Genomic DNA, 7,001 nt, shown 5'->3' with positions numbered 1-7,001 from the left:
TGGTTTAGATTCAATCTTCGATATAGGCAAGAACATGATGGTACGTTACGAGCACTAAGTGCTTTTCATCTGTATATACCGAACTTTTTAAACAAAATTGGAAGGTTTGTCATAGGCCATTTACATGTTAAGTATTAAAAGTTTCAAAAAAATGATGATATCTTTTAAATGCGTTTCATCTAACATTCCTCTTCAATCAATTTCTTCTAAAAAGGGAACCAAAAAACAAAACAAAAAAAACCCAAAGAAATGTTACAAACGTGACCTATACAAACATCTTTGACTGTGTTGGCAATGGCCTAGGTGCTTCACATTCTTAATTATTTTGGTGGTTCGAATTTTTTTAGGTTCTAGGAATCTTTGACTAAATTGCATAAGACCTAAGTCCTAAGTGCTAGCTTCACATTCTTAATTTAATATGCACTCAATATGGCACTACGGCAATGCATTGTGTGGGATAATATTGTCACTAAGCTTATCAAGTGCATTGACTAGAGTCAAGGTGGTTTTTTTTTTTTTATAATAAAAAAGGGGGGCGACCATTTGTGACTTACCTCCGAGGGCGTGACTTAATAGGGGCATCCCCTACTAGGGAATGTTGGATTGAGTCATAACTACTGTGACCGGGGTGCCACAAACCTCACCCTAGCACCCTAAGAAAGCCAGCGGATGAGGCGCAATGCATGCAAGGAACCCACCCCTTAATTGGTACCCGCCACGACTCGAACGAGGGACCACATGCATGCATGCAGGATCTCACACCAATTGGGCCACCCCTCTTGGGGCAGAGTCAAGGTGGTTCATGTTCACCAAGTCAGAGTAGGGCCTAGTTTAATGGATCCCATAGTACTATTCCTGAGAGATGACATCTTGCCGGAGGATAAATTAGAAGCTGACAAAATACGAAGAAAGGCGTCTTGTTTTTGGCTATCTGAGGACCAAAAATTATACAAGCGCTCTTTTTCTAGGCCGTATCTACTCTGCATTTACCCTGAGGTATCAGAGCTACTCCTTGAGAAATTACATGAAGGGATTTGTGGAAGCCATATAGGAGGCAGATCTTTATCTGACAAAGCCATCACTCAGGGCTATTGTGGCCAAATATGCAAAAAGAAGCTTAGGAATATGTGAGGAAGTGTGATCATTGCCAAATATTTGTACCAAATATACATCAACCAGGAGGAGTCCTTAACCCCCTATCCAACCCTTGGCCATTTGCTCAATGGAGCTTAGATATCGTTGGCCCTTTCCCCAAGGCCACAGGAAACAAGAGATATTTGTTGGTTGACACGGACTACTTCACTAAATGGGTTGAAGCTGAGCCCTTGGCGAATATTAGAGACGTGGACACCAAGAAATTTGTTTGGAAAAACATTGTCACACGATACCCTCATCTCAGACAATGGACTTCAATTCGACAACAAATCTTTCAGGAGATATTGCTATGATCTTGGAATTACAAACATGTATTCCATTCCAACTTATCCTCAAAGGAATGGACAAGCTGAGGCTGTTAACAAGGTCATAGTGAATGGACTCAAGAAGAGGTTGGATGACGCGAAGGGAAGATGGGTAGAAGAGTTGTCACATGTCCTCTGGACATATAAAACCACACCTCGCAGGTCAATGGGAGAGACCCCCTTTTCAATGACTTATGGAGTCGAGGCTGTCATTCCTTTAGAAATTGGCTTTCCAACATTAAGGACCAGCTCGTTCAATCTGAGCAATAACAATGAGTTGCTGGAGAAGAGCCTAGATTTTATTGAAGAAAGAAGAGAAAGCGCAAGGGTTCAATTGGCATATTACTAACATAAACTCAAGCAAGGTTATGATGCCAACGTAAAGCTGAGACCATTAGTGCCTAGTGATTTGGTGTTGAGAAAAGTCCTGGGTACTGCGAAGAACCCAGCGTGGGGAAAGTTAGGGCCCAATTGGAAAGGACCATATCGCATCACCTCGGTGGCTGGTATAGGAGCATATTTTCTGGAAGACTTAGATGAGCATGTAATACCGCGTCCTTAAAATGTAAACAACCTGAAAATGTATTATTATTAATAAAAGTTTCCTTTGCCAATATGTTCATTTGTTGTATAACGGCATTGTACTTCCCTTTATCCAATATTTGTAAGTGATTAAACAGAACCTTAGTCATGCCTGAATCCTTGGACCATATGCTTTGGAGAAATTAACACTCTATGACATCTTTATAAGTGATTAAACAGAACCTTAGTCCTGCTTGAGTCCTCGGATCAGATGTTTTAGGGAAATTAACACTCTATGATATATTTATAAGTGATTAAACAGAACCTTAGTCATGCCTGAATCCTCGGACCAGATGCTTTGGGGAAATTAACACTTTTTGACATCTTTTTAAGTGTTTAAACGGAACCCTGGTCATACTTGGTCCCTTAGATCGTATACTTGGGAAAATTAACACTATAACATCTATTTATTTTTCACTAAGTGTTAAAACGGATCTAGGATTATATCCAACTCCTCGGATAGCTAGCTTTGTGCAAGCTAAAGTCCTTAATTATTTACCCAAGTGTTGAGCAAAATGAAGAATATCTCCCCCTTTTTATTTTTTACAGAGTTTATTACTTATCTTTATTGGATTTAGCCTTCATGGTAGAAGGATCGAGTCACAGTGCAAAATGGGGTAAATCTCTTTGTTGCTGGCACTTGGTCAAATCAGTTAAGCTGGTGATAGGGTGTTTGTTGTTAGTTTCCATTAAAGTTAGAGTGGCAGCAGTTCAATTTTATTTGCAATAATAGTAAACTTGAAAGCATATAAAGTAGAGACACAAGAAGTAAAAAAGAAAAGTCTATTCATTTATTAAAAGGAAAGTACATAACAAAGAATGGCAAAAACCACAACAAAAAGGAAATAACATGAAGATAAAATTAAAATAAAAATCCTACAACTACTTCTTTATTGATTTAGGGCCTTCATTGGAGTTAGCTGCCTTAAGCTCAGCACTCTCGATCTTGGACTTAGATTCAGCTTCTTTAGCTTGAGAGAAAACATCCTTGATTGTAAGAGCGTCCTCGGGTGGAGTGTCTTTGGCTGAGGACAGGGTCTCCTTACCTTTATCTGCCCCTGTGGAAGCCCCTGCATTAAGAGTAGGGTCCTAAATACTTAGGACCTGGTTAGGAGAAGGAAGGGGTAGAGCAGTGGGAAGGAAGTCCGCTAGAATTTCTCGGATATGATCAGGAAAGAATTTCTTCTCAGCTTTCCTCAACTTGAAGTCTGCAGGGACCCCTGCACTATTGAGCGCCTCTATGCAGCCACCTCCTCAACCAACCTATTTTCTGTGTCCTCCACCCCACGTTCGTAGGATGCTATCTCCACAGCTGTAGTAGCTTCCTTGGCCACCCGAGCTGCCTCTTTAGCTTCATCTTTATAACAAATTGTTTCTGAGTGACCAACTCAATCTTTGTTGTGTAGAGCAATTTGCTCTGGTCCTCGGCTTGGGCCTCAACGGTTTTTAGGCCAGCCAAGGCACTCAGGCGCTCCTTGTCTACCTTTATCAGCTTGTTGGTCAGCTCTTTGTGCTCCTCCTTAAAAGCTCCAAGAACCTTCTTAGCATTAGCTCGGGAGTGGGCCTCAGCATTGACTTCATCGCGAGCGTTCCTGACCCACTACTCATCTATAAAAACTTACTAAGTGACTTGCATGATAATAGCAAAGCGGTCAAATATATACATATGAATAAGTATGCATCCTAACGTTGAACTCAGAAAGGTATTGATTGACTTACCATGGCTAGGTCCCTTTTCAGGGACATAAAGAGGTCTTGTTGCCTTGTATGCCTAAGGCCCTCTATGTCTCTAGGGAGGAGAAGAGGCTACTCTAAGGCGTCGGCGAGGAAGGTGGCATGCCCCCCTTGGGACTCCCAAATCGTGGCATCCCAAGGAATGGAAGCACCCCCCAACTCTAGCCGAGGAGCCCATGTGTGCGACCTTTAGCGCATTTCGGCCCTAGTCTCCTCCCTGCTCTCCACGGAGGGAGCCCGTTTGTCCTTAACATTCTTGGGCTGTTTTGCCCCTTTCGGAGGAATGATCTCCCCCTCCTCTCCTTCTTGTGCCTTTCTTTTCTTTTTTAAATCAGGACAAGGAAGCAATCCCTCTGCGGTCATAGGGGGAAGAGTACGGGGAACTTGGGTTTTGGGGGCTTCTTTTGATGTTGACCTGGTGTTCCGATTGGCCAACAAACCCTTTAAGCTGGACCGTTGCTTCAAATCCATATCTTCTTCTTCCTCCGAGGTGGTATCAACCCGAGCAACTATCAACCCCAGAGAATGAGCAGCAGAAAACCTATCCAAATTGGCCTCAGAGTCTGAGAGCTCTATCGGCCTTTTTGGCACTTCACCTTCCTCCTCAAGGTGAAATTGGTCGATCTCGGCCTCGAGAGATAAATGTATGGAGGTTGTCTCCTCTCTCAGAGCGGCTACCTCTTGAAGGGCGCGTTGAATGGGCAACTCAACGGGTGGGAGATCTCTCCGAGCCAAAAATCTTGGCTTAGAGACGTCTATGCGGTTCAGCCTAGAGTCACTAGCCCTTATTGCCTGCCCTGCATCCTGGAATTGGCGAGACAAAGGCTCGTAATCTAAGATTAAATGAGCAGCTCTTAACTGTCCGTCTTCGCTTATAAATACCTCAAACCTCAGCAACTTGTTGAGACCCGATACGTTGGCCAAACTAAGTCTCGGAGCGATGTGGTTTTTATCTACAAAAAGTATCCGATGAGGAAATTACCGTTAGATCAACTGAGACTATTATCCGAGAAGATGAAATGTTAAGGCAGAGTTTAAAAAATGAAATTTTCTTAAAAAATTAAGAATGCTAAAATTCCCTGCCAAAAGGACTAATCCTAGGGTACCCCACCTGGCTCTCCTGCCCAAGTTGGGCAATGAAGGCCATCGTTCCACTCCCCGGAGACAATCAGGTAGTCATCCTTCATGCCCTTGTTAGATTTAGGGAGGCAAGATATAAGTCTGACGATGTCAGATCGGGACTTGAGATAATATCCCGCGCCGGCAAGCTTGTGGCACTCGTACATGTGAACTACATCATGCCACGTGAGCCCCAAGCCCATCTGCTCGTTGAGAGCATCTACACAACTCAAGACCCTAAATAGGTTAGGGGCGCATTGATAGGGAGTCAGTTTGTGGTTAATTAGGTAATCCCTGGTTATCCTACCCATGGGAAGCGTCATCCCTCCCTCTATGAAAACGATCATGGGAACGACGACTTCACCCACTTCTCTATTGGTATGAATTTGGTATGGGGCATAATATTTCAGGGCTACTCCCTGTGGGATGTGGTATTTGGCCCTAAGACCCTCCATACCAGCTGGAGAGTCCACTAAGTGTTTGAACCTACCCATCTAAACAACGTAGATGACGCAAAGGAAGTTTTCTAAAGAAGGAAGAGGGCCGAGAAGATTGACCAAGGAAAAAGTGAAAGTTTAGAGAAATAGAAACTTACAAAAGTAAGTGTGTTAATCTTGATCCTTTAGAAAAGATCTTTCGAAAATCTCTTAAAGAGAGAGTTATGGATGCTTAGGAATTTAGAGTGTTTTATGAGTTGGAGCGCTGGGGTTCTTTGAAGCACTTGAAGATTTGTGAAGTAAAGAAGAAAGCGAGTTCCCTCAAGGCTTTATATAGAGGGAGAAAATGAGTGGGAATAATCTCGCTTAAAATTCTAGGAAAAATATCAGCCATTAGATTGGCGCCTCACCATTGGATGCGGGGAACATAACGCCACCTAGAGCAATTAATGATGCCTCACGGGCTATAAAGCGTCAGTAGCAATCATAGGACGTGCAAAATAGTAATTTCACATGTGTGAGCCAGAGAAATAAATGGTCTTGTCTCTTAAAAATAAAAACCCCACTTTTTCTCCTCGATTGAGAGGGAAAAACCAGAGTTTTGAGGGACTATTGTAAAGATAAGGGTCCAAAATCATATATTGGGCCTTGGGCTTTGTCTGATGATGTTGAATGGTTCGAGGAGGGACAAATAATTATGAGGGGTTCCAATTTAAAGTCTTATGAGTAAGGAATGAATGGAATGTGGTCCGAGGAGGAACTCTTCCTTAGATTTGATGAATGCAACTCAAGTATATATTCTAGCAATTAGAGTGACCCTCCAAGAAGCTCCAGTGATAGAAACGTGCCTCATGGACATACGAGAAGGAAGGAAACCCAAAAATATCTAAGAAAAAGCTGCTACTACCGCATTAAATGCACTGCAGCTACTTTTTTGGTCGCATTTATGTGGAGAAGACCCCTAAACCGTCTTGGTTACCACCACTCATAGGAAGCCAAAGAGGGTGTCTGATGGGACAGACATTCAAGTAAGGGGCTCAAATGATCAACAAGTGTAGGATTAAGATGATCCCAAAGGAGCTATATAATGTAAGAGACCCTTCATGAGATAGGGATCAGAAATTCATCAGAGAGTACTGTAGCAATCAAAATTATACTTGTAATCAGTTTAATTGATTTATATGGAGATAAACCTCATCGGACAATGAATTCATTTAGCTCTCTACGTTCTTTGTTCTTGCTTGACCATCTTCTGAAACTATCCTAACTGTTGTCAAATTCATTAGGACCTAGTTCTTCGACCCACTCTCTACAAATTTATTGTACTGGACTCATTGGGCCAAGATCCCATACATTTTGGGCCTGGGCTACAAAACAGGTCGTTACACATATAATAAAAAATTAAAAAAATTATTGTGTGCTTAAATTAGTTGAAATGATTAAATATTTGAGAATTCACTATAAGAGCATCCACAGCAGTGGAGCTAAGAATTTAGCAATTTAGCTCCACCAAAAGTTATTTTATCTATTTTACCTACAAACATGCTGCAGCAGTGGATCTATTTTAGCTTTCAACACAACAAAATAATATAAATATCACAATAAAATAATATATCTACTACAATAAAATAATCTATCTTACTACAATAAAAGCACCACAAACTGATCC

General features: G+C 41.8%; 1 protein-coding gene across 1 annotated transcript in view; it reads left to right on the top strand.

Moving 5' to 3' along the window:
* The window catches only part of LOC126732482 (soluble inorganic pyrophosphatase-like), a 34,455-nt gene that overhangs the window by 10,276 nt on the left and 17,178 nt on the right, over positions 1-7,001 (top strand). The window lies entirely within an intron of this gene.

The sequence above is a fragment of the Quercus robur genome, chromosome 6 (genome assembly GCF_932294415.1).
Source record: "Quercus robur chromosome 6, dhQueRobu3.1, whole genome shotgun sequence".
NCBI lineage: Eukaryota > Viridiplantae > Streptophyta > Magnoliopsida > Fagales > Fagaceae > Quercus > Quercus robur.
This window is presented reverse-complemented; position numbering and strand designations above follow the sequence as displayed.